Source organism: Oncorhynchus masou, chromosome 15 (assembly GCF_036934945.1).
Source record: "Oncorhynchus masou masou isolate Uvic2021 chromosome 15, UVic_Omas_1.1, whole genome shotgun sequence".
Classification (NCBI taxonomy): Eukaryota; Metazoa; Chordata; class Actinopteri; order Salmoniformes; family Salmonidae; genus Oncorhynchus; species Oncorhynchus masou.
The window spans coordinates 25822851-25835648 of record NC_088226.1 but is presented as its reverse complement, the minus strand read 5'-3'; the positions used below and the strand labels follow the sequence as shown (position 1 = coordinate 25835648).

At 43.2% G+C, this 12798-nt stretch overlaps 1 long non-coding RNA gene across 2 annotated transcripts; it reads left to right on the top strand.

The window, feature by feature from the left end:
- The first annotated feature begins 686 nt into the window (after window positions 1–686).
- On the top strand, window positions 687–12333 carry LOC135556042 (uncharacterized). Of its 2 annotated transcripts, none has more exons than XR_010457938.1 (5): window positions 687–736; window positions 2469–4168; window positions 4278–4596; window positions 4850–4927; window positions 10776–12333. It is a non-coding gene; the product is annotated as an uncharacterized LOC135556042 (long non-coding RNA). The 2 variants fall into 2 exon arrangements; XR_010457937.1 differs by lacking the exon at window positions 687–736 and adding an exon at window positions 1274–2322.
- Window positions 12334–12798: the final 465 nt, after the last annotated feature.

The following is a 12798-nucleotide window of genomic DNA, read 5'->3' as shown; positions in this document are numbered from 1 at the left end:
ATTTTCAATACGCACAAACAACTTCTCAAATGTTGTGCTATTTTTTTGGCCATCCGTTAGAATATCATGAAGCTGATTAAACAGCAGGATCATTACACAGGTACACCTTGTACTGTGGACAATAAAAGGCCACTCTAAAATGTGCAGTTTTGTCACACAACACAATGCCACAGATGTCTCAAGTTTTGAGGGAGTGTGCAATTGGAATGCTGACTGCAGGAATGTCAACCAGAGCTGTTGAATGTTCAATTCTCTACCATAAACTGCCTCCAAAGTCGTTTTAGAGAATTTGGCATTACATCCAACTGGACTAAAAACCACAGACCATGTGTAACCACACCAGCACAGGACCTCCACATCCGGTTTCTTCACCTGTGGGATCATCAGCGACCAGCTACCCAGACAGCTGATGAAACTAGTATTGTCTGTAATATAAAGCCCTTTTGTGGGGAAAACAAATTCTGATTGGCTGGGCCTGGCTCCCAAATCATGTAAAATCCATGGATTAGGGCGTAATGAATTTAATTCAATTGACTGATTTCCCTATATGTACTGTAACGCAGTAAAATCTTGAAACTGTTGCATTAATATTTATATGATGCATACTTTCAGTTTTTCCGAGCACACATCACTCGCGCATAAGAGGGAGTCTTGCGCTGCTCGTGATAGCACATGCGCAGAATAAATACCGCTGGAACGCGGATTAAGCTGTCCGAATAATTCGAAAGATTTCGGCGTACGTTTATTTCAATTTTTACTTTACACCGATTGAGATAAACAGAGCAAGGTTTTTACATGACCATTTCCATAGTCGGCGTAAGCAGTTTAATATAGGATTATTAATATGCATGTAAACGTACATCAATGTTTTACATGAAAACGTTGGTTTGATCTCAGCTGTAAACGAATAAAATAGCTCATCTTTCTTTTGAATAAATCGAATACTTGCCCCATAGAAGACAGTCAAATCGCAGTCAGTGAGAATTCCAACAACGGTAGACGGATGGAATCACGTGAGAATGCTGCAGTCAGCTGGTCAAAACAACGAACGGACTCGCGGAAGCGAAATAGCTAGGATACACGTAACAAAGAACAATGATGTTTTAGCGGATGTATACATCTGAAGCATCCGGTTAGCGTTTCCACTCGGAGCAAAGCTCTCGTAGAAACTTGCGGATAGGAGGGTCTGAGGACTGACAAAGAGCGTTAGCTCCAGAGGTGGAGGAGGGTGGTGGTTGGAAGAGCGCCACGGCAGTTCTTGATAAAGAAGAACTTCAAGGCTGCGTTTCAAAGTCAACATACGGTCAAAACACTTAAAAGACACACCCTCGCCCACTTACCCTTAGGGGATTCCTCGTCGCCATTTTGATTTTGGTGGGTGGTCCAAATGATTAGCCAAGCAAGGGACGTTTGCAACGTAAACCCCTCAACCCTCGTTTTTTTGTCGGCTTTGCGAGTGTACAATTATGTTCACTGGCTTCTGGCTTCAACTGTATTTATTTATTGTCAGCAAAGTATAAGGGAATTATTCTACAGCCTAGTTGGATGCGATAATGTAACATTTTATTGGATGCAAACCACCGTTAAACTTCATTGAAGAAGAAGGCATTATTACTCGCCACCAAATTTGGTGATGAGAGAAAGCCCAGTAGCTGGCAGTGGGAAATGGATTTTGGCTGACATTCTGCACATTTTCTCATCAATAAAACTATTGAGGTCAAATGTTTTATGTTCCCAAACTAAACTATGTTACAGAGTGGACTATGTTTGTAGACTTTACCCTTTGCCAAAGTTAAATTGTTTTAGTTGATTAGGATTTAAAGGGTGAATTGAGTTATTGCATACATGCAATTCACAGAATAGGCGTTCTCTAACGGAAATATGCAAAACATGCTCGATCTCAATTGATGCCAGGCACAACACAACTGGGAACCCTGGAAATCTTTTGACTTCTGACTACAGTGCGTTGAAGACAACTGGGAACTGGGACAGCAACGACCACCCACTGGCAAAAATCATTTTGAACGGTCATCCAACTCGGGCCTCTTTCTAGAGCTCTGAGCTTCTGACCTAAAGATCACTGACATCATGATTTGACCTCATATTTTTCAGAATTTCCAGTTGTCTTGAAAGCAGCATGAGTACCACAGTATGAGTCATAATACCCATAAACCCTAGCTGTAAAACCAAGAAATGATTACATTTGTTATTGCCACATTTCTGTGTCTGGGATTTTGGAACTACTTCATATCAGGTCTCTGTTTCATGTAGGCTTACACTGGCGTGACGTTTTAATAACCATTCAAATCTCTCTCAGACAAGGTAACATAGTAGGATTTTAGATGTGCAGATAGACCTAAGCCCAGACTTTTACCGATGCTATAGTAAAGTCTGTGGGTTATGGAAAAATATAGATGTTAGCATTTTAGTAATCAACCTAGCTTGTAACTTTGTTTTTGGTCTTTCAGATTGGTGGACCGGAAACCCAGTGACAACACTCGGGTCTGCAGCTGACATTTTCCGTTGGGAAAGAGAAATGGCCCTGTATTTGCCAGAAAATTTGCTCATCCATCATCGCAGAAGAGGAAGAGTCATATACTTCCACAATGGCAGAAGAGGTAGATCCAGACACATTCAACATGGCAGATGAAGTTTCAGGCGCCTCGGCCACTAAAGAATGTAGGAGGCTGCTGTCTACACCGTTGCGGAATGTTCTCACTGAGGTGCATCATATTAAGGAAACAGCGCAGTTGAAGGTTCTACAGGAGAATCAGCTGTATACCTGCAACAGGTATTCAGCATCGTGGCTGTCTGATAAAGTACTTAGGAAAAAAACAGGACTTCCAGACAAAGAAATGTTCAACAACATTGTTGTTAAAAGGATTGCGTTGTCTACTTTGCCAAGTGGAGGGTGAAGATGTTGACATTTGAGGATCAAGTGTTTATGGCTCTTATGAAGTTGCGTCACAACTACACCAACTTGAACCTGGCTCAACTATTCTGTTCTGGTGCAATCACTGTCTGCAATGTTACCATCACTTTCATTCACAAGCTTTTTTTCATTAGCATTATGAAGACTTCCAAGTCGGGATGGTTATTGACTGTACTGCCATGGAAGTTGCTACTCCAAGTCAGATGGATCTGCAGAAGCAAACCTAATCTGTGTACCATTCAATGACCTTCTAGCTACTCCTGGGTGTTGTACCTAATGCAGTGATGTTATGTTGTGATGTTATCTCTGCAGTGATCTGTATCGGACAAAGCAATTGTCCAGGCTCTGACTGGGAGGTCCATGGGGCGACGCACAATTGAGAAGATTTTCATGTCTGGAGACATGATTTTTGTCAGACAAAGGCTTCTTTTTTAAACCCCTTTTTTCTCCCCAATTTTGTGGTATCCAACTGGTAGTAGTTACAGTCTTGTCTCATCGGTGCAACTCCCGCACGGATTCGGGAGAGGTCGAGAGCCATATGTCCTCCGAAACCCAACCCAACCAAGCCGCACTGCTTCTTGACACAAAGCACATCCAACCCGGAAACCAGCCGTGTGTCAGAGGAAAACTGTACACCTGGCGACCTGGTCAGCGTGCACTGAACCCGGCCCGCCACAGGAGTCGCTAGTGCGCAATAAGACGAAGATATCCCTGCCGACCAAACCCAGACGACACATGGCCAACTGTGCGTCGCCCCATGGACCTCCCGGTCGCGGCCGGCTGCGACAGTTCCTGGGCTCGAACCCAGAATCTCTGGTGGCACAGCTAGCACTGCGATACAATGCCTTAGACCACTGCGCCACCCAGGAGGCCCAGACAAAGGCTTCTTGATCCAGAGCTTGATACATGCAGGAATTACTGTGAATATTCCTCCATTCCTGAACCACAAATGTTCATGTAGCGTGAGATGCATCTCACAAAAGACATAGCGGGAAATGGGATCCATGTTGATAGGGCAAACGCTACACTAAAAGATGTAAAAATCCTGAAATTCATCCCACCTTGTCTGCGTTATAGTAATGTGCTGGTGCAGACCTGCTGTGCACTTGTTAACCTCCAAGGCACACTCATCAACCTCCAAGGCACACTCATCAGAGCAGTAGCTGTTGGTTGGGAAACGAGAACAACGAGGCATGAGGGTTTGGTGTTAAGGGATGAGTTGTCACATTGTCGAAGGTGGGGTTGTGTTAGGATAAACAATGCATTTTCTGTACAGATAAAGTTGATACAGCATTGAAAAATACCCACCATTGACCAAATGTCTCTTTGTTTTCCATTCCAACAGGAGTGCCTCCCTCAGACCATCCGGTGCATGGACATCCTGTGCCAGTGTGATGTGGTTGTGGAGACTACAGCACATCAAGCCTGTGGATGAACAATTCAGTAACTCATCAAATATGATACAATATTGTGTAAAACATTGAATTTGTAGATGTCTCAGTTTTGCCTGTCCCCTTTTCCTCATGTTTTATACATGAGACGTGACATGCGGAACATCAGGCTCACCCCACGAGAAGTATGATCAATGCCACCCTCAACAAGGAGAAGTGATGTCTCTCCCATCCTGCATTTAGCAGAAACTGAAGCTCCACAAAACAAAGGGGGTAAGAAATAATTTAAACTTCACAGATATAAATTCCCACTGTGCCCATGATAAAAATGCAATGTGAATTGTGTTGTACTACTGAATGAAACTGTGAGGAGATGCACTCAGACCAGCCCTTGTGATTGAACTTACGTTAACTACCTTACTTTAGTTGGCTGCTTTGCGCAAAACTTGAATGTAATATAACCTATTATGGGAGCCAAGTGTGTGTGTGAACTATGTGTAATATTTTTGGACCATTTGCTTCCCAGAAAACAGGTACTGACAGGTGGTGCGAAGAAGACGCTGATCCAGTGCCACCCCAAAAAACATTGGAATAAAACTTCAAGGTAAGAAAAACTAATATGTGCAAAAAGTATTTACAAGATATTTACAGATGTTCACTGTTGCGGTGCCAACTTTGGAAGCATGTGGTCCTTAAAAAACTCCTCCAGTCCAGTAATATGAGTCTGCCAGAGGTTGTCACACTGGATGGGGATGGTAATGGAGGCTTTGGTGGTCCACACAAAGAAGAAGCAATTGTCCCTTCCAGTGATGTGGCGCTGCCCTTGGACCTGGTGCCGGTAAGGATGGTCTTCACGAAGGCTGTAAGACCCTCCCTCCTCCTGGATATAGAAATCCTTTGACATCACTGCCTCTTCAATGGAAAGGTCCCTGGACTTCCTGATGCCCCCAGGTGGTAAGGTTATGTAAAAACACATCTGCTACGCTGATCCTCAACTCGGGGGCCCCTCAGGGGTGCATGCTCAGTCCCCTCCTGTACTTCCTGTTCACTCATGACTGCATGGCCAGGCATGACTCCCAACACCAAGTTTGCTGATGACACAAGTGGTAGGCCTGATCACGACAACAATATGACAGCATATAGGGAGGAGGTCAGAGACCTGGTCGTGTGGTGCCAGGAAAACAACCTCTCCCTCAATGTGATCAAGACAAAGGACATGATTGTGGACTACAGGAAAAGGAGGACCGAGCATGCCCCCATTGACAGGGCTGTAGTGGAGTAGGTTGAGAGCTTCAGGTTCCTTGGTGTCCACATCACCAACAAACTGACATGGTCCGAGGGCACGACAAACCCTATTCCCCCTCAGGAGACTGAAAAGATTTGTGTTCCTCAGATCCTCAAAAGGTTCAACAGCTGCACCATCAAGATCATGTGATGGTGACTGGTTGCATCACTGCCTGGTATGGAAACTGCTCGGCTTCTGACCGCAAGGCACTACATACGTACGGCCCAGTACATCACTGGGGCCAAGTTTCCTGCCATCCAGGACCTCTATACCAGGCGGTGTCAGAGGAAAGCCCTAAAGACTCCAGCCACAGTCTATATTTATAGTCATTGACTGATCTCTTTCTGCTACCTCATGGCAAGCGGTACCGGAGTGCCAAGTCTAGATACAAAATGCTTCTCAACAGCTTCTACCAGCAAGCCATACGACTCCTGAACAGCTAATCAAATGGCTACCCAGACTACCCAGACCCCCCCCCCCCTTTACGCCTCTGCTATTCTCTGTTTCTTATCTATGCACTCCACTGAACCTGCCCCGGAGAGGGTTTCTTAGACTCTGAAGATCCTTCTCTGTGGGCTCTCAGGACAGAGGGTTGTTGTCTTAAGCCAGGTACAGATCCTCCACTGACTCCAGTGTCCTCTCCGTTCAAAAAATATTCCTCCATTTGGGAATCGCTAAATGAATCGTCCTCCAACAATCTCTGTCTAATTTTCCCGATCAATTTCTTCTAAAATTGTGTGTACATCTGTATATCTAGGCTTTCCCTGACTTATTCGCCATACTGATTGATATATAAACAGCTGAAGATGCGCTTTACCAAAACAACGCTGTGCGTAACATGCATTGCTCCTTCCGGTATGAAACTTCAATGGCGAATGACCCTCTTTACGCCGGAGTTTACTACATGGATTGGTCTTCCAACACATAAACATTAAATATTCCCGTTTACCTCAGCTCATTGGCTATCTACCCAGCTAGATTTCAAGACGATCAGTGGTCATTGGGGTAAAATACAGTCAATCAACGAAACAGCGGTCATATCATTGGTGCACAATGATGTCATTACTTGTTGTCTTCAAATCGGTTTCTTTCAGTCAATACGTCCCGCTAAATGACCCATCAGGTTTGTTACAAACAAACCAGTTGCAATGAAACCAAACATGACTGGAAAAGTCACGTTTCATGTGTGTATTTACATCGAATGTGTCGTCAAATGGAATGAGACGGAATTCATGACAAGCGGTTCACAAAATGTTTCGTGTTAGGCTATAAAAATGGATTTTATCAAACAAAAGACCATTAATTGTGTAACAATGAGCATTGGGATTGCAAAGAGAGGAAGATCGTCAAAGGTAAACAATTTATTTTATTGCAGTTTGTGATTTTGTTGCGCCTGTGCTGGTTGAAATAGTTGTTTTTTATGGGGCTCTATCCTAAGATAATCGCATCGTATTCTTTCGCAGTAAATCCTTTTTTTAAATCTGACAACGCTGTTGGATTAGCAAGATTCTAGGCTTTTTGAAACATGTGAGACACTTGTATTTTCATGAATGTATAATATAACTATTTATGTAGTGATCACCGTATGTTGTTGAATTTCATCCCGCTAACGGGTTCTGTGCGCAGAGAGGTTAAGATGTTGAGGAAGGCATTTTTTAAAAAGTTTCCAGGCTTCCTCTACTGACGGGATGAGGTCAATGTCCTTCCAGGATACCCGGGCCAGGTCGCTTTAGAAAGGCCTGCTCGCTGACGTGTTTCAGGGAGCGTTTGGCAGTGAGTGGAGGGCATTTGACCGATGACCCATTATGGATGCAGGAAATCAGGCAGTGATCGCTGAGATCTTGGTTGAAAATAGCAGAGGTGTATTTAGAGGGCAAGTTGGTTAGGATGATATCTATGATGGTGCCCGTGTTTACTGCTTTGGGGTGGTACTTGTCTGTTCGCCCTCGCTCTTTCTGCCGTGGTTAGAATGTATAGTTCAGAGTGACATTCATTCATGTCGTTTTCGACGGTTGTCGGTCTTCGCGTTCAATGATACCGAATTCCTAGCTGCAGACTAGTAATTAATATCAAAGACTTGTTCTTATTCTGTCGGTATCCATAGTCTAAGAGTTTAACCACGTGGTATGGTTAAAAGATTCCGTCATCTACTCAAACCTTGGTCCTCTCGTTATCAAGGTAAACTGGTCTGCAACCATTGTTCTTTCGTAATTGGGAGAAACATGGTCTGTTGAGAAATTCTCAAGGTGGGGATTTTATTCGGAAGAGCAGAAAAGGGCTGTCTCATGACGCCAGGTCCTAACTGTGTTCATGGGGGCGTGCCAGAGACTTAAGTGACACTTTACACAGAAATACATTTCTCTCAAATTACATCATTACATAGCATCCCATAATTTCACAAATAATTTAGTCTTTCCTCATTCATCCTGTACAGCAATTAGATGCAAGCCTCATAACTGAGGCTATTATATAAACAGCGTTATGGTAATGTGGCTGTATTGTCTCCCACGAGTTTCACAAAATGGTACCAAACGGACCAGTTCGTATCGGTGGATTCTTCACCGATCTTTTATACCTTCTCTAGAACATAAATGTCGTTCGGTTCTCCCCTGCTCCCACCCAGGGAGGATGCAAGATCTCTCCTTTTCTGTCAACTCAACCAGTGTGTTTTCCCAATAAATTCCCTGAATATCCTAGCCCCTCACTCCCGTTAGCTCTGATTGATTCTGGAGCTGCCGTGAATCTTTTAGATTCTGCATTACGCATTCCTTTGGTTCCCCTACAGTCATCCGTTCCGGTTCGTGCCGTAGATGATTGTCCAATAGGGACAGGGCTCGTACATCACATCACTGTTCCCATTTCTCTGCTGACCCATGACACTCATTTAGAACAGATTACCTTCTTGATTATAGACACCCCCACACGCCCTGTTGTTTTAGGTTGTTTTGGTCCATCTGTGCCCAGTTTAAGACACCCAGACACCTCCCTTCTGGAAAGCTTCTTCCCCTGCCAGTTCCACAACGACCCTGGTCTCACCTCTCGATGGACTTTGTCACTGACCTTCCCCCCAGCCAGGGGAACACCACTGTTCTCGTCATTTTGGACCGGTTTTCCAAAGCTTGTCACTTCCTTCCTTTGCCTGGGCTTCCGTCGGCCATACAAACTGCGGAGAATCTTTTTACGCACGTCTTCCCGGCACTATGGGATCCCGGAGGATATTGTGTCAGACCGTGGCCCTCAGTTCACCTCGCAAATGGAAGGCGGTCATGGAACGCCTGGGGGTCACGGTCAGTCTCACCTTCGGGTACCATCATCAAGCAAATGGGCAGGTGGAGAGGGTAAATCAGGAAGTAGGCAGGTTCCTGATGTGTTACAGTCAGGTCCGGCCGGGGGAGTGAGCGGATTTTCTACCTAGGGCTTGAGTACAGTCAGGTCCGGCCGGGGGAGTGCTATTTTAAAATTGTATTCCTGCGGTTGTCTCCTATCATTATACAACGTGACAAATACAGATTAAAAAAGGGCTTATATGAAAACCACACCACAAAAAAAGTTTGGGTCATCAGGCTGACCCTCAGTCTTAGCTTGACGTTATTGAGGGATGATGATGTTTTGGCGATGTGAAGATAAGAATTCCAGGTACCTCTATATCTGATAGAGAATTGACTGTGAGATGTGGCAGTTGGGAGGGTGAATGTTATCGCAGAATTAACCTGGAAGAATCCATTAACGGATTTCGGTAAGTTGTCTGGGAGGTATGAGTATTTGTAGATGAATGTGCATAATTGGTGTACATGTCATAAATAGACAAGATATTGAGTTTCTTAAACAATGTTTCAGATGGAGCCAGGTAATTGGAGGGGGCTAGTCTTGCAAATGTATTTTGTATGATGAGTCATTTGTGTAGGTAGGAGGCATATGTACTGGCACTGACAGTCCTTGCCAATGACAAGCATACACATAACATGATGCAGCCACCACCATGCTTGAAAATATGACCGAGTGGTACTCAGTGTTGCATTTTGTTAGATTTGGCCCAAACATAACGCTTTGTATTCAGGACAGAAAGTTAATTTCTTTGCAACATTTTTTTCAGTTTTACTTTAGTGCCTTATTGCAATCAGGAAGCATGTTTTGGAATATTTTTATTCTGTACTATCTTCCTTATTTTCATTCTGTCATTTATGTTATTATTTTAGAGTAACTATACTGAACAAAAATATAAAAGCAAACATGTAAAGTGTTGGTCCCATGTTTCATGAGCTGAATTAATAGCTTAAGTGGGAAAATGCTCACCTTCGATGGCCACTGGTACACTGCTCTGCATCGATGAATCTTGGTTTCAACTGTACCGGGCATATAGTGTCTTGTTGGTGAGTGGTTTGCTGATGTCAGTGTTGTGAACAGAGTGCCCCATGGTGGGGGTGGGGTTATGGTATGGGCAGGCATAAGCTACGGACAACAAACACAATTGCATTTTATCGATGGCAATTTGAATGCACAGAGATACCCTGACGAGATCCTGAGGCCCACTGTTGTGCCATTCATCTGCTGCCATCACCTCATGTTTCAGCATGATAATACATGGCCCCTTGTCACAAGGATCTGTACACAGTTGGAGTGGAAGCTGAAAATGTCCTAGTTCCTCCATGGTCCTGCATAGTCAACAGACATGTCACCCGTTGAGCATGTTTGGAATGCTCTGGATCGACAGCGTGTTCCAGTTCCCGGCAATATCCAGCAACATCGCACACCCATTGAATTGTATTTGTTTATTTTACCTTTATTTTACCAGGTAAGTTGACTGAAAACACATTCTCATTTACAGCAATGACCTGGGGAATAGTTACAGGGGAGAGGAAGGGGGATAAATGAGCCAATTGGAAGCTGGGGATGATTAGGTGGCCATGATGGTATGAGGGCCAGATTGGGAATTTAGCCAAGACACTGAAGTTAACACCCCTACTCTTATGATAAGTGCCATGGGATCTTCAGGACACTAGTTTAACATCCCATCCTAAAGACTGCACCCTACACAATGCGATGTTCCCCAATCATTGCCCTGGGGCATTGAGATATTTCATTTTAGACCACAGGAAAGAGTTCCTCCTTAAGACTTCCTCTTAAAGACTTCTTCCTAAAAAGTTCCTCCTACTCCTCTCCCATCCAGGGACCAACCAGGAACAACCCTGATTAGCTTCAGTGGCAAGCCAGCAGTGGGATGCAGGGGGTATGCTGCTGGCCCATTGAAGAGGAGTGGGACAACATTCCACAGGCCACAATCAACAGCCTGATCAACTCTGTGCGAAGATGTCGAGTTGCATGCTGCGAATGGTGGTAACACCAGATACTGACTGGTTTTCTGATCCACACCCCTACTTTTTTTTAAGTATATGTGACCAACAGGTCCATATCTGTATTCCCAGTCATGTGAAATCTATAAATTAGGGCCTAATGAATGTATTTAAATGGACTGATTTCCTTATATGAACTGTAACTCAGTAAAAACATTGAAATTGTTGCATTTATATTTACAACTGGCTCATTCATCCCCCCTCCTCTCCCCTGTAACTATTCTCCAGCTCGTTGCTTCAAATGAGAATGTGTTCTCAAGTCAACTTACCTGGTAAAATAACAGATAAATAAATAAAAATAAACAAATTCTGTCCAATGCTGTAGAATTACAACATTATGTTAATCACATTACTTTTATATTAGAATATTAGTACATTCCCACTGTCATATCTAATAGGCAACAGAATTCGTGTTCTTAGAACTCTGTGTCTGTGAATTGAGAGGAGCCGCTGAGATTTTAACACTGACAGTAGATTTACGATGGCTTGGTGAAAAGACATTCCATTCTATGATTGGTGTCTGTGTACCTGTTTGTCTGTGCCAGGGACATCAAATCTCCTCTCCCATATGGCAGATGAACGCTGAACTTAATCGTTTGAGGGAATGACCTACTGTCTATGTTACATTAGTACTTCTGTATAAACAAGCAGTAAATGACCAAGAGACAACTTGTTGCGATGTAATCTTGATGTCTGTTGCATGAGAGCACAATGTACCTTTGTATAAATTCTCTCACCTGTGATTTGTCATGAACATCCAGGAAGATGGACTTTACTATAAAATGTGTTGCATTAGTACCGCTTGTTGAGTTCTCAGTCATCACCTCCAGGGTGGTTATCAACCCCCTTTTCTTTTCTTTTCTTACAGTGGGATGCCGGAGGGTAGTACGTTGAACTTATGTAGGTGGTGGGAACAGTCAAACTGGATGGATGTCTTTGTCTCTGTGTCTCGCTTCATCAATTAAAACAGTCACCAATCAATTTAATTTATTTGGGGAGAGTGGGGTAAGTTGAGCCATGTTTTACATTCAGCATAACTTCGTCAAGGGAAATATAGTATTATTTCTAACAAATAGGTCTACAGGCCTTGAGAAGGTTTTCACTCCTCTTGACTTTTTACACATTTTGTTGTTAGCCATTTTTTTTACATTCAACATTACTTCATCAAGGGAAATATAATATTATTTCTAACAAATAGATCTACAGTGCCTTGAGAAGGTTTTCACTCCTCTTGACTTTTTACACATTTTGTTGTGTTACAGCCTGCAATTAAAATGTGTTACATTGAGATTTTTGGGGGGCACTCGCCTACACAGATAAGGCCAGTGGAATTATGTTTTTCAAAATGTTTACAAATTAATAAAAAATTAAAAGCTGAAATGTATTGACTCAATAAGTATTCAAACCCTTTGTTATGGTAAGACAAAATAAGTTCAGGAGTAAAAATGTGAGTAACAAGTCACATAAGTTGCATGAACTCACTCTGTGTGCAATAATAGTGTTTAACATGATTTTTGAATCATCTCTGTACCCCACTGTACCCCACTCATACAATTATCTGTAATGTCTCTCAGTCGAGCAGTGAATTTCAAACACAGATTCAACCTCAAAGACCAGGGAAGTTTTTCAATGACTCGAAAAGAAGGGCATCTATTGGTAAATGGGTAAAAATAAAAAAGTTGACATTTATTCACCAGTGTCAAATGTGACATGTCCATTATGTTGTGCTGAAGGATGGCACATGCTCTAAAGTAAAGCTCCTGAGTGGCACTGCATCTCAGTGAAAGAGGCATCACTACTGTCCCTGGTTCGAATCCAGGCTGTATCACATCCGGTCAC